Genomic DNA, 20,183 nt, shown 5'->3' with positions numbered 1-20,183 from the left:
TTGACATTAAAAATAAAATGCTTGTTCAACAATAAAAATTTTAAAAATAAAATAAAATGAAAAGAAATGTGAGTACAAGGAGCGGATGAGCTTTGTGAGTCACTGTCTCTGAATGGGTGGTCTTATGATTGTCTGCAGTTTTCTACAGAGAGTCTGTAGGCCTGGATTATGACCAGAGCGTATTGTACTGTAAGATTGTAATTCTCTACACTGCTTGCTAGACAGATGAATGCACACAAGACATCAAGCGTAATGCAATTAATTCATCACACTGTAAGCCCGGACAGGTTGATTGAACTTAAAAAATTTATGGAAACCCGCTGCCCTAAAAAAGCTAATTTCGTCTCGTTGAAAAAACAACACTTTTTAAGTTTATTGTACTTAAGATTTCAAATGCATTTAATTAAATATTTAGTTGACTGAAATAAAGGTTTTTAGTACAACAATATTTAAATCTTAGGTACAATAAACCTAAAAAGTATTGTTTTTTCAACAAGACGAAATTAGCTTTTTTAGGGCAGCGAGTTTCCATAAATTTTTTAAGTTCAATCAACCTGTATAAACTTAAAACATAAAATCTTGACCTGAATGTTATGACAGAAATAATTTTAACCTTAGCTATTCACAATAAATGATTTAATGAAAATACCCCTAATTACAAACAAGGACAAAGAATAAAAATTTACTTTACAGTTTATTTAAAATCATTTAGAAATATCACTCCGAAACAAGTGACAAAACTAGAAAATGCCTTGTATAACAATTAGTCAATATTTATTGTTATAAATCTTATTAAAACACTTGTTTAAAATATTTTAATACATTTTTACAAACATATCCAAAAAATAAACAACCACAGGATGTTATTACATTGTAACATTATGGAATATTTACACTTGCCAAACACTAAAGCATAGTTTTAATTTTTTTATCTCACAGTTAGGACAGCAAGCCTGAAGGAACATGCCTTTTCTGTACCAGTTTACATGACAAGTTGATTTTTAACAGCCAGAATCTTACCCTTCAGCATCTTCTTACCCAAACTTGTTGAATAAAAAGAAGGGTATTGTCCATGCATTTTGTGTAGCCTAGGTGCAGTGCATAGGTTGATCCAAAAAGACACTTGGCCTGGGGTATATTGTCTATATTGTCCATTACAACATTTCCCTCCAAGATGATTCCCAGAGAATGGGTGGAGGTGGAAGGACAGGGGTTGCAGAGCCACATCTTAATTTTCTTGGTTAAGAATTCCAACGGGCACATGTTGATTTGAGTCTCCATCATCTGAAGCCTGACAACAATAAATAGATAACATAAATATATCTTAGAGGTGTACATTTGATTTTAATATATATTATTTGTATGTAATGTTTTTTAGTTGTATGCAAGCATAATTTGTTAATTGTATACCCAAACATATCCAGTATTCAATGATATATCAAATATAAAAATACTACAAATATTTTTGTATACAAGTCATTGCATACGGCATAAAAAGATTTGATATAATTAAACTACTAAAGACTTTATATAATTCTACTTATCATTTTAGAGTTTCAAAGGAGTTATAACATGAATTCAAATTTCATGTTGATCATTATTCTATTTATTAATGAACTACAATAAGACATTGCTTGGGTGATTTATTTATTTTTATTGCTAACATAAATGCACATTAAGAAACATAATGCAAAAAAACTTAGATTAATATACAAAAACTTTTATTAAGGATACTTACAAAACATGCTTTGAAGAACTGTTGGGTCATCACCAACAACTACTGGAAGCACTCAAATGGCAACACATGGCATGTCAGTGAGGTCAGACGCCTGAGGTGTTGCAGAGAAACAACATTGTATCATTTGTCAACATGAGAGAAAGGGCATTTTCATGTATTAAAATTTAGTCTCTGTCACTGAGGATTTCTAAAGTAATTATATAAATTTCAGAATTCAGCACACAATGGCATCAATTTATGTCAAAGGCATGTACAAACAATGGCATACACAAACCTTGATATTTTGTAGAAGATAAAAATCTGTCCAGTGAATCCTCTCTTTGACCTGAAGATCTGAATCAGCTGTGGGCAGTGATGATCAAGAGACCAATATAATTCTTGCTTAATATACACACTATCTGGTTGAACTCTTGATACACCTGTAGTATTAAAACACAAAAAAGTTTATTAACATCAGAGAAATGTCAAAATTAAACAACTGTCAAATTAGCATGTTATCATGTTTATCAATACTGTACTCATTTCATTACAAATACATTCCTGATATATGCATGGAAATGGCTGGCTTTTTGCATAGCTCCCATGTTTAAATCTGCAATGTTTTAATAAGTACCATCTTTTGTCACAAGCAAATGAGCAATACTTACATTTTCATCTCATCCTGGTTGGCCTTGCTTTGATCTTTCTGCAATCTACAGTTACAAAAATATACATTAGATTACTAGCTGACAAAACACATTTACATAATTTGATCTGTTATCTCCAAATTTCCCACAAACAGCTATTGTTAATCAAAAGAATTAGAGAGCTACAGTTAATTATTTAGCTTTCATTCTAATTAACTGAAAATTCACTTGCTAAGACTGATGAGCACGAGGTTGCATATCTTTAAAAACTGCCAACTAACATGAATTCGTATTTCCGAAGGGGCAAATCTCAATGTATTCTAGTCAGTTAATACTTTACTTACAAGAAAGAAAAAAAAACGTTAAAAACAGCTCAGGTTATGTTATGCTAAACATCTGACGACACATAACCACCACTAAAAAAATAATCAGTTTACTCAAAAGATAACGCGGATGACTCATCGAATACAGCATCAATATTAAACTTTACACGTGACGACCTCATAAAGCATGTTTTCACGTACAGTAACGTTAACTGTAACGAATTATATAGATGAAATGCGGCGGCCGTGATCGGTTATACGTGGCATAAATGAATACGCTAACACAGGCAAAACTTACATTAACTTTTTTTTAACATAATATATGATCTATCATGATCCTATTACGCACGTCTTTGCACTTTTCACGTCTTAGAACTGTTAATAAATGTGGCAATGGCGGTTGCGATTGACCGGAACAATAACATGATCCTAACGTCAGACACAGCTTAATCTTACATGTGGTTTTCTTGCTAACGGTTACATATTTTGTTTATTAAAGTAAAACAATGTGGACTGTTTGAGACAAAAGTATGAAATCGTACTCACAGTGATCAGCAGCCATTAGAAAATGCGCGCTCACGCTGTATTCACCAGTGACGTCAGTCCAAAGACAAAGAGCCAATCACATTTCCCCTTGCTCATCACTCCTTTACCAATAGACTAAAATAAGCTTTGTTAAGTACATTCAATTTAAACATTCCAGTAGAATCAAAAATATCATGCAAATCGTACAATAAACTAAACAAAATGGATAACTAAGCAAAAAAGTTGGTTTTTATGTTTATTGAATCTAAGTATTTTGAATTAATACAACTTTAGGGATAACAGTGCATGAGTGTGTTTTCACTTCACTCTTTCTTAGTTCATCCAGTACAGGTGCGCATGTCATATTTACAAACACAATTGGCCTTCTTTACAGAAAAAAAAACAGCTGCCAAAATGCTCTCAGATGTTATACTATAAAGCGAGTCAAATAGCTGAAAAGGCAGAGAGAACAACATAAGTGCACAGTCTTGTTCCAAAAAATAGAGATTTGTTTGCACTTTTGGTTAAAAGAATGTAAATTGACATATCCCTTTTTTCGTGTGTTACTCTTTGGGGGAAAAATACAGCAATAGAATACGTCAAGATTTTTTAAGTAAATAACTGTTTGTCCCAAATTAAATATTGTAGTTCTGGTGTCCTTCAGAGCTCATCACTTCTGTTTACTTCATATACTAATGAGTTTTCAAGCAGGCACTCACATAATTTTATTTTTAAATACTCAGATGATACTTTTAATTTTACGTTAGCTACAAAAACAACCTGTTTCTGAGTTTTTATTTATTTATTTTTTTATAAATTGATTCATTTGCTGGGTTAAAAGTTCATTTGAAAAAAAAAAAAAAAACCAGAGGGAATAATATTTAATCCCAAGTGTGTAGTCAAGCATTTACCAGTGTTTTTACATAATCAAGAAATCAGTACAGTCATACAAGTATTTGGGAATTTACATAGATAGGTCTCTAACATAGCGAAACTCACATGAACTGGATCTGTGAAAAACTTATCAAAGACTTTGATTTCTATGGTTATGGTTCTATGGTGTCGACAAGGAAATCATGTACTTATTTTATCAAGCTGTATTTGAGAGTTTCATCAGTTATGGGCTATCTACATGTTATGGTAATCTTTCTGTAAATCTGAAATCATATATATATATATATATATATATATATATATATATATATATATATATATATATATATATATATATATATATATATATATATATATATATATAAAATCAGAATTGCTAATAGACTAATAAGATCAGAAACCTTTACCAGTATTTAAACACACTACGAACAATGCACTCTGAATGAAGCAAAAATTATTTTGTCCAATCCATCTCATGTACACTTCCCATGTTATGATCTTTTGCATTCTAATAGAAGATACAGCACCTTCCTCAGAACAGACTATCAGAACACTGATCAGACTATTGAACATTGATCAATAGTGTGCGACTTATTTTCTTGTATGTAATTCTTTTGCATGTTTGCTTATTTTAATTTTTTTTTTTTTGTGTCAGAACTTGCTGAAGTGCTTTAAGTCCACAGAAAATTTCCCATTGAGGGATCATAAAAGTACACAAACAAACAAATAAACACATATATCAATACTATTATCTATTATTTGCTCAAATATCGCATAGAAGTAAAGTGCAATCAAATTACAAGTAAAGTACAGTGCATAACACTACTGGATAAAACAAAGGAAAAAAAAACCTATGGATTGGAGCCAACAAAGCTAATTAGGCTGGCTTAGAAAGCCAATCTATTAAAATTTGTAAAAAATTAAAAATTTAAAAACTTATTATTATCTCCTCCTAGGGTTTTCATGCTATGACCACCAAACTTGGGTCAGACCTTCAGACTGGTCTGACTCGATGTGTTATATATTTTCTAACTGATCCAACTTTTGGAATTCCAAAAAAATCCAAAACTGTCCCGAAAACTCTGAGAACTGGCACCACGTTTTGACGCATCATAACTTAGAAGGAAAAATTCTTAGAAACATGTGAACTACCACATCTGAAGAGGCTATTAAGCTGTGTAAAACTAGATATTAAACTTGGGAATAAGTTGTACACCTGGGGCACAAGATCATCCCAAACTTTCTTACTGACTTACTAAGGTGATATATATATAAAAAAAGACAGAATAATTAAACTCCAGTGCAGTTTGAACTAAGCATACCTCTGTACTACACTGTTGTCAAAATTTAGGGTTGGAGTCGTTTAAAATCGGGCAAGCCCTCAGTTTCTCTGGATCACTGTGAAACTGACAAGCCATGCACTAGCAACCATTTAGAGTACGTATTTAGAGTACCTTAACAACTGGCATTGTAATCAAGCTAATCAAGCTCTTTCTAGGTATACTACAAACTTCCAGGCAGGTGTGGAGGAAGTTGGAGCTAAACTATGCAAGACACCGGCCCTCCAGGACCGAGTTTGGAAACCCCTGATTTAAACTGTTCATACTGACAAGCTTTGATGCATCATCAGTATAAGCTGTCAATCAACTCCATAACAACAAAACAGACTGACTTAGCAACCACATAACAGCAGCTATATCTCAGCATCAGAACATCATAAAGAAGCAGGGTTTGGCTTGTTTTATTCTGTCTGTCTGTCTATCTGTCTGTCCGTCCTTCCGTCCGTCCGTCCGTCCGTCCATCCATCCATCCTTTTTCAAACTGTTTCAAACTAAAACTATTGCCAACAGGCTTTCTCAAGCCAGCCTTAAAGTTTGTCTTGAAAAACTTTATTAATCTAGTTATAAAATGATACCTTACATCAGTGTTTCTCAACCCTGTTCCTGAAGGCTCACCAACCGTACACATTTTTAACATCTCCCTAATCAAACACACCTGAGTCAACTCATCAGAACATTAGAAGAGATTCCAAAACCTGAAACTAATGAGTCAGATAAGGGGGACGTCCAAAATATATATACTGTTGGTGTGCCTCCAGGAACAGGGTTGGGAAACACTGCCTTTAAAATCTTCTATTTGTGAAATATTATATTAATTAAACGAAGTAAGTTGTTGTTGTTAATGACAGCATGCATGTTATTTGTTAAGAGTTTAACTGTAAAAACAACCCACATTGCATTAATATATCTCTATTTAAAAAAAAAAAAAAATAAATGTATCTAGTCCCAGTTACCATAAAAAGTAGTAACTTAATAAAGTAAAATAAAATGCAATTTATCTATCAATCTATTAATCTAATTATTAAAAAAAGCATGCAGAGGCATGGTAATAATACAATTTTATAATATTTGCCAGCATGAACATCATGCATGCATTCAATGTAAAAAGAACTCCCATCACAACAGTATTTCCAGAGCAGCGCACCTCCAGCAGCAGGTATAAATAAATGATGGAGCAGTGAATCCCGGCACCTTGAATCAAGGGCATCGCTGGAGGACTGGAGCCCAATTTCACGCTCTTCACTCACCACACAGACAGTGTGTTTTCAGCAGAATGGAGGAAAGCACCTGTCACCACGTGGAGTGTTTCATTTTCTGTAGATATTTCTACAACAGGAGGGAGAAGGCGATGCGCTGCTAAAGGAAAAGCCGCTGTCAGATTTACTTGAATACAACAAGCACGCGGCACAACCAGATCTGCAGCTATATGGGGCTTTAATAAAGCGTCTCGACGCTCTGTTTACTGTCCGCTTCGAAACTACAAGACATCTTGTACGCCTTTTTACATCATGATCCACACTTTTGTGTTTTGAGGAAGTATGAAGACCATCTTTTGTTTCTGTGAGTGGGTACAGTACTAGAACAAAGGTTGTGAAGTATATCTCTGTAAGTCTGTATACTTGTTTTCCTTACCATGTAGAGGCAGTTTTTTGATCCCCATGACACTGTGTTCTAACTAAATGTGACGCGACAAGTAATTTAGCTGTCTGCACCAAACACAACATTATCAAGAAACAATTAAACAGCAGCCATTCATTTAAATATCAGCCACTGCACCCCGTTGAAATGGTAAGAGTTTTGATCTACAATAATTGATACATAAACATTGTTAAAAGTATAAAAGCTGAGTGACTGATGTTGGTTTACACTGACCATTGCGAGTTATTTAATTTTTAAGATCTGAGTTGAACTATCTGAACTATCGTTCAAAACGTAAGTCATGTCATGTTCAACCTCATACTGGTTGCTTTTTATATTGAATAAAGCACATAATCACCACCTGAGGAGGTGATCGTCATAGTAGTTTATGGGGTTGTTTTACTGCGGCATTGCGGAAATAGAAATTTTTAACACAATCTCATGGTAATTTGTAACTTTTTGATTAGTGTCTAATTTGTATGAATTTGTATGATCACATTCATACAATTTAGTATGATTTGCTTATCCTCCAATTACGGTTGGGTTAAGGGGTGGTGTTGGGTGCTGCCACTCCTTTTTAAACTCGTACATTTTTGTACGACTGAACTCGTACGAATCAACTACTTAACTGACAAAGCGTAAAATAGTTATGTTTCCTCGTGAGATCAAGCTAAAATTTTACAAGTCGCCAAGACAGTTGGCTAGGAAAAAAAATTGTTTTAACATGAAAAAATATTAGCTTTTATAGCGTGTCGTGGTGCCACATCATGTGTAGTTCAGAAGTAATAAAAATTATTTCATAAATATAAATAAAACTCCTGATTGTTTATGGCGAATCATCTTAAAGATAGATGTGCAAGTGTGTGTGATGAGGATAAACTTCTATTTTCTATTTTATTCTATTTTAATTATCATTAAATGGTTGACTCAACCAAGAAAGTTTCTAAAATGAAGCAAAATAAAATTAAATGTCTGCTATTTGGTATTAAACTATTTGAATTTGTAAAGCATTTAATTCCCCAAATTCAAGTAAAATAAAATCAAATACAACAAAATAATGTAAAATATTGTAATAACAGTTTATCAAACAGCATTATTTCCTAAACCTATAATATAATAAAAATATAACACTCTGATTAATCCAAATAACCAGAGTAAAATGTTAATGAAAACATATAAAATGGACAAATTAATTGGCTTAAAATTGATGCATAATAGAACCATAGCTGATCATATATCCAGTTGGTCCGTGTATCATCCGTTCATTTGATTATTCCTTTTATTACGGAAAACGAAACATCAGAAAAACGATGAATATTTCGTATTTCTGTTTATTCTGTAGGCAGAAAAAAACGGAAACTCATCTGTTATTCTGCTTATTAACTTAAAACGAACTATTAAAACAAACACAAAACCAAAACGAAATAATGAGTCAAAAAATGGTCCGTGGTCCGTGTATCATCCGTTCATTTGATTATTCCTTTTATTACGGAAAACGAAACATTACAAAAACGATGAATATTTCGTTTTTCTGTTTATTCTGTAGGCAGAAAAAACGGAAACTCATCTGTTATTCTGCTTATTAACTTAAAACGAAATATTAAAACAAACACAAAACCAAAACGAAATAATGAGTCAAAAAATGGTCCGTGTACGGTCCGTGTACATTTTGTTCATTTGTTTTCCATTTTCAAACGGAATAAAGGAAATGGAGAAAACGGCCGTTTTTCCGTTTTTCTTTTGCTCACGAGAAAACGAAAAAACGAGATTTTGGCTGGATTTTCGTTTTTTGGTTTAGGGTAGGAAAACGGATAAACGACTTTAAAATTCATTTTACACATGTAGGCGGTGCTGAAACGCCCACTTTCCTCTAATTGGTCAACCAAATCTGCGCTCGTGACGTCACCCTCAAAATAAAATCCTTACACGCAGGCTTTTAATTATTATTATTTAATTATATATATTAACTAAGTTTACATATTCTATCATTTGAACCACACACAGTTAGCAGGCTTACATTCATTGCGTATGTATAAATTAAATAAAAACGTAAATCAGCAGTATTCTTAGACATTTGTCATTAAAATAAGGTCCTAGTTCACTGCCAAGCTTCTTGCTGCTGTGCACCTGATGCAGAGCAAAGAAAGCCATTTCTGAGCAGCACCTGGTTTACATGATTGTTTCAGAGCTATTATAGGCCTAAATAATAGCCTACTCTGTATAAAATAATAATTTATTATTATTATTATTATTATTATTAGGCCTATTATTATTAGTATTGTTATTATTATTATTTACTTAGTTATTTAATGGTTGTAAGAACACATTGGACCCTGCATGGGGCTATAATAAATGGTACCATTTGTTTCTATTGGATTTTCTCCTATTTTAATTTAATATATGCCTTTAGCCTATTGTAAATATTTATTTGATAATTAATACTTTTTTATTGCAACGTCAAAGTAGGCCTGTCTTATTATTATTATTTTTTGTTATTATTTTGTCGTTGTTGTTATTATTATTGTAGCAGGAACATAGCCACAGGTGTGGCAGAGTGTGCTGGTGCCACCCAAAGTGGCATCTTGCACCTGAAAATAGATGCCTTCGCGCTCAAGCGCGCGCAAAAAAACTTGCACAGGCAAAAGTAATGAATGTGTTGAAGGAAAAAAAAACATTCTAATTATTTGTTAATTAAATAGTGCAACATTATTCTCAGTCAGTGTAGGCTGAAAAAATTAAGATCGCCAGCATTTCAAGGGTGGTTTTATTTTTAGTTCATTGCTGTGACGCGCTATATTTCACTAAGGCTGCATGAGACTGCGCATCTTGCTTATTTTCTCTATTTTACATACAGAACATATCATACAGTCCAGGTTCTACCGTTCTTATGAGTGTGGGGCATTGCTTTACGGTGGTAAAGTGGATTATTTCTTGGCAAATTCATAATGATTCACTTTGTTTAGTAATAAATTTCATAGTTATAAAATAACTACATTTCAAGAATATGTTAACACTTTCAACTATTTAGGATTATTTATTGCATCAAAAGTAATTTCAAAGTAACATTAAATGTACGTATAAACTGCTTAATTTGTGTGTGTAAACACCTAAGATGCAAAAAGCTTATTTAGACCAGAATAGGCCTACTAAATGCAACGGTCAATGTATGTAAACTTATGACCTAAAATGTCTTAAATGACTAAATTTAAGTCTTTTTAAGTTTTTAAATAATTTAAGTTTAACATAAATGATTTAAACTTTAAACTTCAAATTAACAGAGTATGGCAAATAAATTGTTTATTAAATGGAGGTCAGGTGTCTATCTTAATTATAATTATTAAATATTATGACACTACAGTGGTGTATTGGAGAGTACGCACCTTTTAATTAATTAATTTTAAATAAGTGGTTTATCCTAAATAAAATGCAATGGGATCGGTGTGCAATGAATAGTTTGAAAACCCCTGGTTCAGACTAGACGAGCTAGCTGTCTGTGCGCTGCGCTGGGTTTCCTCCGGGTGCTCCGGTTTTCCCCACAGTAAAAAGACATGCGGTACAGGTGAATTGGGTAGGCTAAATTGTCCGTACTGTATAAGTGTGTGTGTATGTGTGGATGTTTCCCAGAGATGGGTTGTGGCTGGAAGGGCATCCGCTGCATAAAAACTTGCTAAATAAGTTGGCGGTTCATTCCGCTGTGGCGACCCCGGATTAATAAAGGGACTAAGCCGACAAGAAAATGAATGAATAATGTGCAATACTAATTTAAAATACGTATCACTAACCTTATATGTGAAATAGCAGGGCCCGCTGTAGCACTTTCTCAAGAAGAGCAAATGTCAAATTATTAGCGCAACGCACATGTAGCGAGCTCATCTGTTTGTCGGAACTAGACACAATTTTTTTTATCAACTATAATGTGTTTAATTAGTTAATTTGAAATTTATGTCATTATTCCAGCAATAATTGTTGAGTGAAAGAATGCGCTAGAAATATGCATTGCGGCTCTCTTTATTGTACAGGCTTATTGCACGTAAACTTTTTTAGGTTCGGCTCTCGAATTAGTAAGGTTATGAGTAAATGTTATTTAAAATATTTAAAGCCTGCCATCTAGCCTACAATAACAGCAAATTTAATAAAAAAAATAATAAGACAGGCCTACTTTGGCGTGGCAATAAAATAGTATTAATTATCAAATAAATAATTACAATATATAATTAAAATAGGAAGAAATAAATGAAAACAAATGGTACCCTTTGTTTTTATAGCAGGGCCCAAAGTGTTCTTATTCTGGTTCTGGTAACAACTATTAAAAAGAAAAAAAAAACACACCAAACAATAAAAACACTAGTAACTGATAATAATAATAATAATAATAATAATAATTATTATTATTATTATTATTATTATTATTATTATTATTATAAAGCCCTTGCTCTGAAACAATCATGCAAACCAGGTGCTGCTCGGAAATGGCTATCTTTGCTCTGCATCAGGTGCACAGCAGCAAGAAGCTTGGCAGTGAACTATGACCTTATTTTAATGACAAATGTCTAAGAATACTGCTTTACGTTTTTATTTAATTTATACATACACAATGAATGTAAGCCTGCTAAATGTGTGTGGTTCAAATGATAGAATATGTAAACTTAGTTAATATATATAATTAAATAATAATAATTAAAAGCCTGCGTGTAAGGCTTTTATTTTGAGGGTGACGTCACGAGCGCAGATTTGGTTGACCAATTAGAGGAAAGTGGGCGTTTCAGCACCGCCTACATGTGTAAAATGAATTTTAAAGTCGTTTATCCGTTTTCCTACCCTAAACCAAAAAACGAAAATCCAGCCAAAATCTCGTTTTTTCGTTTTCTCGTGAGCAAAAGAAAAACGGAAAAACGGCCGTTTTCTCCATTTCCTTTATTCCGTTTGAAAATGGAAAACAAATGAACAAAATGTACACGGACCGTACACGGACCATTTTTTGACTCATTATTTCGTTTTGGTTTTGTGTTTGTTTTAATATTTCGTTTTAAGTTAATAAGCAGAATAACAGATGAGTTTCCGTTTTTTCTGCCTACAGAATAAACAGAAAAACGAAATATTCATCGTTTTTCTGATGTTTCGTTTTCCGTAATAAAAGGAATAATCAAATGAACGGATGATACACGGACCGTCCGTGTACGGTCCGTGTACATTTTGTTCATTTGTTTTCCATTTTCAAACGGAATAAAGGAAATGGAGAAAACGGCCGTTTTTCCGTTTTTCTTTTGCTCACGAGAAAACGAAAAAACGAGATTTTGACTGGATTTTCGTTTTTTGGTTTAGGGTAGGAAAACGGATAAACGACTTTAACATTCATTTTACACATGTAGGCGGTGCTGAAACGCCCACTTTCCTCTAATTGGTCAACCAAATCTGCGCTCGTGACGTCACCCTCAAAATAAAAGCCTTACACGCAGGCTTTTAATTATTATTATTTAATTATATATTAACTAAGTTTACATATTCTATCATTTGAACCACACACAGTTAGCAGGCTTACATTCATTGCGTATGTATAAATTAAATAAAAACGTAAATCAGCAGTATTCTTAGACATTTGTCATTAAAATAAGGTCATAGTTCACTGCTGTGCACCTGATGCTGAGCAAAGAAAGCCATTTCCGAGCAGCACCTGGTTTACATGATTGTTTCAGAGCTATTGTAGGCCTAAATAATAGCCTACTCTGTATAAAATAATAATTTATTATTATTATTATTATTATTATTATTATTATTATGCCTATTATTATTAGTATTGTTATTATTATTATTTACTTAGTTATTCAATGGTTGTAAGAACACATTGGACCCTGCATGGGGCTATAATAAATGGTACCATTTGTTTCTATTGGATTTTCTCCTATTTTAATTTAATTTATGCCTTTAGCCTATTGTAAATATTTATTTGATAATTAATACTTTTTTATTGCAACGTCAAAGTAGGCCTGTCTTATTATTATTATTTTTTGTTATTATTTTGTCGTTGTTGTTGTTATTATTATTGTAGCAGGGACATAGCCACAGGTGTGGCAGAGTGTGCTGGTGCCACCCAAAGTGGCATCTTGCACCTAAAGATAGTGCCTTCGCGCTCAAGCGCGCGCAAAAAACTTGCACAGGCAAAAGTAATGATGAATGTGTTGAAGGAAAAAAAAACATTCTAATTATTTGTTAATAAAATAGTGCAACATTATTCTCAGTCAGTGTAGGCTAAAAAAATTAAGATCGCCAGCATTTCAAGGGTGGTTTTATTTTTAGTTCATTGTTGTGACGCGCTATATTTCACTAAGGCTGCATGAGACTGCGCATCTTGCTTATTTTCTCTATTTTACATACAGAACATATCATACAGTCCAGGTTCTACCGTTCTAGTGAGTGTGGGGCATTGCTTTACGGTGGTAAAGTGGATTATTTCTTGGCAAATTCATAATGATTCACTTTGTTTAGTAATAAATTTAATAGTTATAAAATAATACATTTCAAGAATATGTTAACACTTTCAACTATTTAGGATTATTTATTGCATCAAAAGTAATTTCAAAGTAACATTAAATGTACGTATAAACTGCTTAATTTGTGTGTGTAAACACCTAAGATGCAAAAAGCTTATTTAGACCAGAATAGGCCTACTAAATGCAACGGTCAATGTATGTAAACTTATGACCTAAAATGTCTTAAATTACTAAATTTAAGTCTTTTTAAGTTTTTAAATAATTTAAGTTTAACATAAATGATTTAAACTTTAAACTTCAAATTAACAGAGTATGGCAAATAAATTGTTTATTAAATGGAGGTCAGGTGTCTATCTTAATTATAATTATTAAATATTATGACACTATAATTCAGTGGTGTATTGGAGAGTACGCACCTTTTAATTAATTAATTTTAAATAAGTGGTTTATCCTAAATAAAATGCAATGGGATCGGTGTGCAATGAATAGTTTGAAAACCCCTGGTTCAGACTAGACGAGCTAGCTGTCTGTGCGCTGCGCTAATAACTTGGCATTTGCTCTTTTCGGTGCTGCCAGATGCATTTATAGTGCATAAAAAATAAAAAAGGTAATTCGGTAAAGCGCGCGATGCGCGCAGAAATAAGCGCACTATATGCATATATGTCGAATTAAGTTCTCTTTTTCTTTAATCAAGACTTTTACATTCGAGGAATTACAGTTATTAATAGCTTAGTCCTTATAAACGATCAGTTTATAAAATACACAATTTACGGATCAAGCCTAATGAAGAATAAGAAGAATATGCAACGCATTATGATCCTTGAATGATCAGAGCGCATTTATATAAACTGTATATTTGATATAATCAATAATATTAAAAAACATTATACATTTAAAGTAATGGAACATTATATGTTATAAAATCTAAACTATTATTTAGGCTGCAGGCTAAATAAAGGCGACTTTTCGGGGTTGTTCAGCGCGTGCTTCAAAGAAAAGACATGACACAATCTCTATAAAAACTTGTTGTTTATTTACAATATCTAAAGGGATATAAAACATCTAACATGCATCTCCATTCTCAACGAGTTTCTGTGTTCTGCATCCTTCACAGACCGAGGTCTCATTCCGAGGTAATCTGTAAATATTCTCATTTGGTTCTGGCACATTCTTGATTAAAGGTGAAACTGACCGGCGCAACGGATGATTTGTCATCTAGGGTGACTACAGTTATAATACAGGTTATGGAACTATTTCACTTTAATTTCATATTATTATTTTATTAAACAAACAAACCAGTTTTTGTTTTGGCTCTGCATGCAGCGTATTGGATCTTTGAAGCATTGCACCTTATTCCTTATATTCCATATTTTTGTTCACACAGGTCCTATACAAAACTGTGTGGATGGATGATTTGTTTCTTCGTGAAAATCACTCATTTAATAAGCAAAACAGGCCAAAATGTTGTTTAGCTTGCATCAAACTGGATGGACAATTTACAAACATATTGAATACAAAGGCTGGTTATTTTATGCAATGAGGGACAATAGGCCTATTACAAATTAAAGAAAATTATTTGCATATTAAAACGAAAATATATAATACAACAACAGATCCTACCTCGTAAGAAATAACTTTAGATAATGTAAATAAGCATCAAGTTTTTTTGAGATTGTGTGTCTAATTCAGTAGTGTAGTGCGTTCGCGTGGGTTTCCTCCGGGTGCTCCGGTTTTCCCCACAGTCCAAAGACATGCGGTACAGGTGAATTGGGTAGGCTAAATTGTCCGTACTGTATAAGTGTGTGTGTATGTGTGTATGTTTCCCAGAGATGGGTTGTGGCTGGCATCCGCTGCGTAAAAACTTGCTAAATAAGTTGGCGGTTCATTCCGCGGTGGCGACCCCAGATTAATAAAGGGACTAAGCCGACAAGAAAATGAATGAATAATGTGCAATACTAATTTAAAATATGTATCACTAACCTTATATGTGAAATAGCAGGGCCCGCTGTAGCATTTTCTCAAAAGAGCAAATGTCAAATTATTAGCGCAACGCACATGTAGCGAGCTCATCTGTTTTTTTTTTCTGTTTTTCTCACAATTTTTTTTTTTATCAACTATAATGTGTTTAATTAGTTAATTTGAAATTTATTTCATTATTCCAGCAATAATTGTTGAGTGAAAGAATGCGCTAGAAATATGCATTGCGGCTCCCTTTATTGTACAGGCTTATTGCACTTAAACTTTTTTAGGTTCGGCTCTCGAATTAGTAAGGTTATGAGTAAATGTTATTTTAATAGTTAAAGCCTGCCATCTAGCCTACAATAACAGCAAATTTAATAATAATAAATAATAATAAGACAGGCCTACTTTGGCGTTGCAATAAAATAGTATTAATTATCAAATAAATAATTACAATATATAATTAAAATAGGAAGAAATAAATGAAAACAAATGGTACCCTTTGTTTTTATAGCAGGGCCCAAAGTGTTCTTATTCTGGTTCTGCTAACAACTATTAAAAAGAAAAAAAAACACACCAAACAATAAAAACACTAGTAACTGGTAATAATAATAATAATAATAATAATAATAATAATTATTATTATTATTATTATTATTATTATTATTATTATTATAAAGCCCTTGCTCTAAAACAATCATGTAAACCAGGTGCTGCTCGGAAATGGCTTTCTTTGCTCAGCATCAGGTGCACAGCAGTGAACTATGACCTTATTTTAATGACAAATGTCTAAGAATACTGCTGATTTACGTTTTTATTTAATTTATACATACGCAATGAATGTAAGCCTGCTAACTGTGTGTGGTTCAAATGATAGAATAAGTAAACTTAGTTAATATATAATTAAATAATAATAATTAAAAGCCTGCGTGTAAGGCTTTTATTTTGAGGGTGACGTCACGAGCGCAGATTTGGTTGACCAATTAGAGGAAAGTGGGCTTTTCAGCACCGCCTACATGTGTAAAATGAATTTTAAAGTCGTTTATCCGTTTTCCTACCCTAAACCAAAAAACGAAAATCCAGCCAAAATCTCGTTTTTTCGTTTTCTCGTGAGCAAAAGAAAAACGGAAAAACGGCCGTTTTCTCCATTTCCTTTATTCCGTTTGAAAATGGAAAACAAATGAACAAAATGTACACGGACCGTACACGGACAATTTTTTGACTCATTATTTTCATTATTTCGTGGTTTTGTGTTTGTTTTAATATTTCGTTTTAAGTTAATAAGCAGAATAACAGATGAGTTTCCGTTTTTTCTGCCTACAGAATAAACAGAAAAACGAAATATTCATCGTTTTTCTGATGTTTCGTTTTCCGATATAAAAGGAATAATCAAATGAACGGATGATACACGGACCCCAGTTGAAGTCAGAATTATTAGCCCCTTTTTGATTTTTCTTTTTTTCTTTTTTTAATCTTTCCCAAAAGATGTTTAACAGAACAAGGCAATTTTCACAATATGGATGATATTTTTTATTTATTTATTTTTTTTCTGGAGAAAGTGTTATTTGTTTTATTTCGGTTAGAATAAAAGCATTTTTTGATTTTTTTAAACACCATTTTAAGGTCAATATTCTTAACCCATTTAAGCTTTATTTTTGTTCGATAATTTACAGAACAAACCATTGTTATACAATAACTTGCCTAATTGCCCTACCCTGCCTATTTAACATACTTAACGTAGTTAAGAAAGTGTCTTGAAAAAATCTCGAGTCAAATATTATTTACTGTCATCATGGCAAAAACTGATTGAAAAAAAAAAAAAAAAACCTCTCTGTTAAACAGAAATTGGGGGGAAAAATAAACAGAGGGGCTAATAATTCTGACTTTAACTGTATCTTCTTAACCCTAAATACATACAATTAAATATAATATTTAAGTAAAATAAGACAACATACAATGTGTTTTTTTACAATGTGTTATTAAATTAATCCAACAAGCAAATACATAACTAAGATCAATTGATTCTTAGTTCATAAAATAAATTTTAAAAAAAAAATTATACTGCTACTACTACTACTAATAATAACAATTATTATTATTATTTTATTATTATTATTAATACTATTACTATTATATTTACCTTCTCTGCACTTTTTTGTCTGCTCGTGTGTAAGAGGATGTAAAAATTTACAACAAAGGTTGTGAAGAGAAGTGTTATAAAAAGGGAATTAATTGTAAAGCAATGCAGTGTGTGTGTGCGCGTGTATGTGTGAGGAAGAGGAAAAGAGACAGACTGTTTCTATAAAAGGAATTTTGCACGGAGTCTTGAAGGCTAATGTCCTAAATCCTGTGTGAGCACGGGCAGAAACACACATCACAACACATCAGTGTGTTATTGAGTGGACACTGAAAACCATCAGTGACACCTGTCAGATCTACGCAGGTGTTCACAACAGTGACACTCATGTGGGCTCATAGGTGTATTTCTCTGTGGTTACATATAAACAGCTAATTATTATATTATATTATATTATATTATATTATATTATATTATATTATATTATATTATATTATATTATATTATATATTGCTATTTATGTCCAACATAACCACAGTTGCATTTTTTTTTACTTTTTTTTTTTTTTTTTTTACTAAATATACTTATATGATACATAAAACTATTGTTCATTTACCATTTAATGCAGTATAGCAATGCATTTGTGTAATGTTTATTTGCACAAATAAACAGTTATGATGTATATGACACAGATTTGGAAAAAAAATATTAAAAAAAAGTAATACATTAAAATACTAATTACTGTGACTGATAAATAACTTAATTACTCAATAAGACAGTTTATTATTTGATTGAATACCACAAAAGAAGGGTAGGGACAAAAGAAGTTAAAATCTCTTTTTTAAATTTTTGTCAAACAGACCTTTTAGTTTTATCCAAACATTTTTTTTTAAATATTCACATACAATATCATAACACAAAATGTTTCAATTTACCGACACTAAAATGTCATTAATTCTTTTCACAACTCATCAATTCTTAAGAATGTGCAATTGTTGAACAATTCTAACATTCTTTAGTTAGGCTAAAAACCAGGTTATGCTAAATATCAGAGTTACAAAAATAAATAAATAATTATAATTATTCCCGAAAATATATTTGCATAACAAAAATATAATTATTCTGTTTCTCTCAATTGATTTAAACAGAACTGTTGAATGAAAATTATCTTTTTGAAGCTGTTTGGACAGAACTATGTGTAGGTATAGTGTGTCCACAATCATATTGGAGTGATATAAGGAAAATAAGTTTTTTTTTTATTTCCTGAAGTTAAAATAGGGGGCGAGGCAGTGGTGCAGTAGGTAGTGCTGTCGCCTCACATGCAAGAAGGTCGCTGGTTTGAACCTCAGCTCAGTTGGTGTTTCTGTGTGGAGTTCGCGTGGGTTTCCTCCGGGTGCTCCAGTTTCCCCCACAGTCAAAAAACATGTGGTACAGGTAAATTGGGTAGGCTAAATTGTCTGTAGTGTATAAGTGTGTGTGTGAGTGTGTGTGTTATCCAGCTAAAAACTTGCTGGATAAGTTTGTAAAGTGTGGTTTCCATGATTTTATTGACAGCCGTGTGTTAACACATAATCATAACATGCACAAAGCAACTGGGATTAAAAGATCTGTTCAGTTCGCCGTGATCATCAATTATGATCAAGAATGAGTTTTACACATTTAAAATATTTCAAAAACAGTGCATGTTTGTAATGAAATAACTGTGTTATTATGTGTGTGCGTGAACTTTGTAACGACATTGTGTGTGACTCATCATTGCAAAAAGGCTTGAATTAAATGCACAACAAATACATTATTACATCATTGGGAAAGTTCTTACTGTAGTATTTCTCACAAACATTACTTGAGATCTGCTTCCAAATGTCTGTCACTGTGCTGTTTATCTGACACACACAGCCAGAGATTGAGTCACACTCTGACAGACACATGGGAATGGTGCAGGGAAAACTAGCATTAAAAGCACAGGCAACAAAAACAGCTACATTGTATTTAAAGCAGACAATCTAATTTTCTGAAAGGTATAATAAATAATCTGATGGATGTTTTGAAGCTGAAACTTTACAGACACATTCTGGAGACACAAAAGAAAAATAGGTGCCTTTTAAGCAAAGTTTGTTATAGGAAACTAACTGAATGACCTAACAATTAAATGTAATCCCTAACATTACTTTTTTAGTGGAAAAGTAATTACTTTGTAACTAATTACACTGAACACTGAGGACATATGGGCTTTAGAAAATACTGATAAATGGATAAATATATTAAAATTAATTAGACATCAGTATTTTCTGAAGCTCATATATGTCCTTAGTGTTCAGTGTAACAGGTTACAAAGTAATTACTTTTCCACTAAAAAGGGATATTATATTAAAACTAATTAGACTTATACATTTATCAGTTTACTGTGACCAACGTTTGATAGGTTTTTAAATGTATATCATTGCATCTAACATGTTGCATTATGCAGTAATAAACCTGCACCATATTTTATCAAACATCAGCACATGCTCACTTATTATCTGCAGCTATCCCCACCATCACCGCACCGTAAACACAATTGATTTAAAATCAACAC

General features: G+C 32.4%; 1 long non-coding RNA gene across 1 annotated transcript; it reads right to left on the bottom strand.

Moving 5' to 3' along the window:
* Nucleotides 1–675: 675 nt before the first annotated feature.
* Nucleotides 676–3,288, bottom strand: LOC101885639 (uncharacterized). Its single transcript, XR_002458977.3, has 5 exons — nt 3,234–3,288; nt 2,386–2,430; nt 2,013–2,157; nt 1,739–1,829; nt 676–1,291 (listed from the first exon to the last, which is right to left on the bottom strand). It is a non-coding gene; the product is annotated as an uncharacterized lncRNA (long non-coding RNA).
* Between the last annotated feature and the right edge of the window lie 16,895 nt (nt 3,289–20,183).

The sequence above is a fragment of the Danio rerio genome, chromosome 15 (assembly GCF_049306965.1).
Source record: "Danio rerio strain Tuebingen ecotype United States chromosome 15, GRCz12tu, whole genome shotgun sequence".
Classification (NCBI taxonomy): domain Eukaryota; kingdom Metazoa; phylum Chordata; class Actinopteri; order Cypriniformes; family Danionidae; genus Danio; species Danio rerio.
This window is presented reverse-complemented; position numbering and strand designations above follow the sequence as displayed.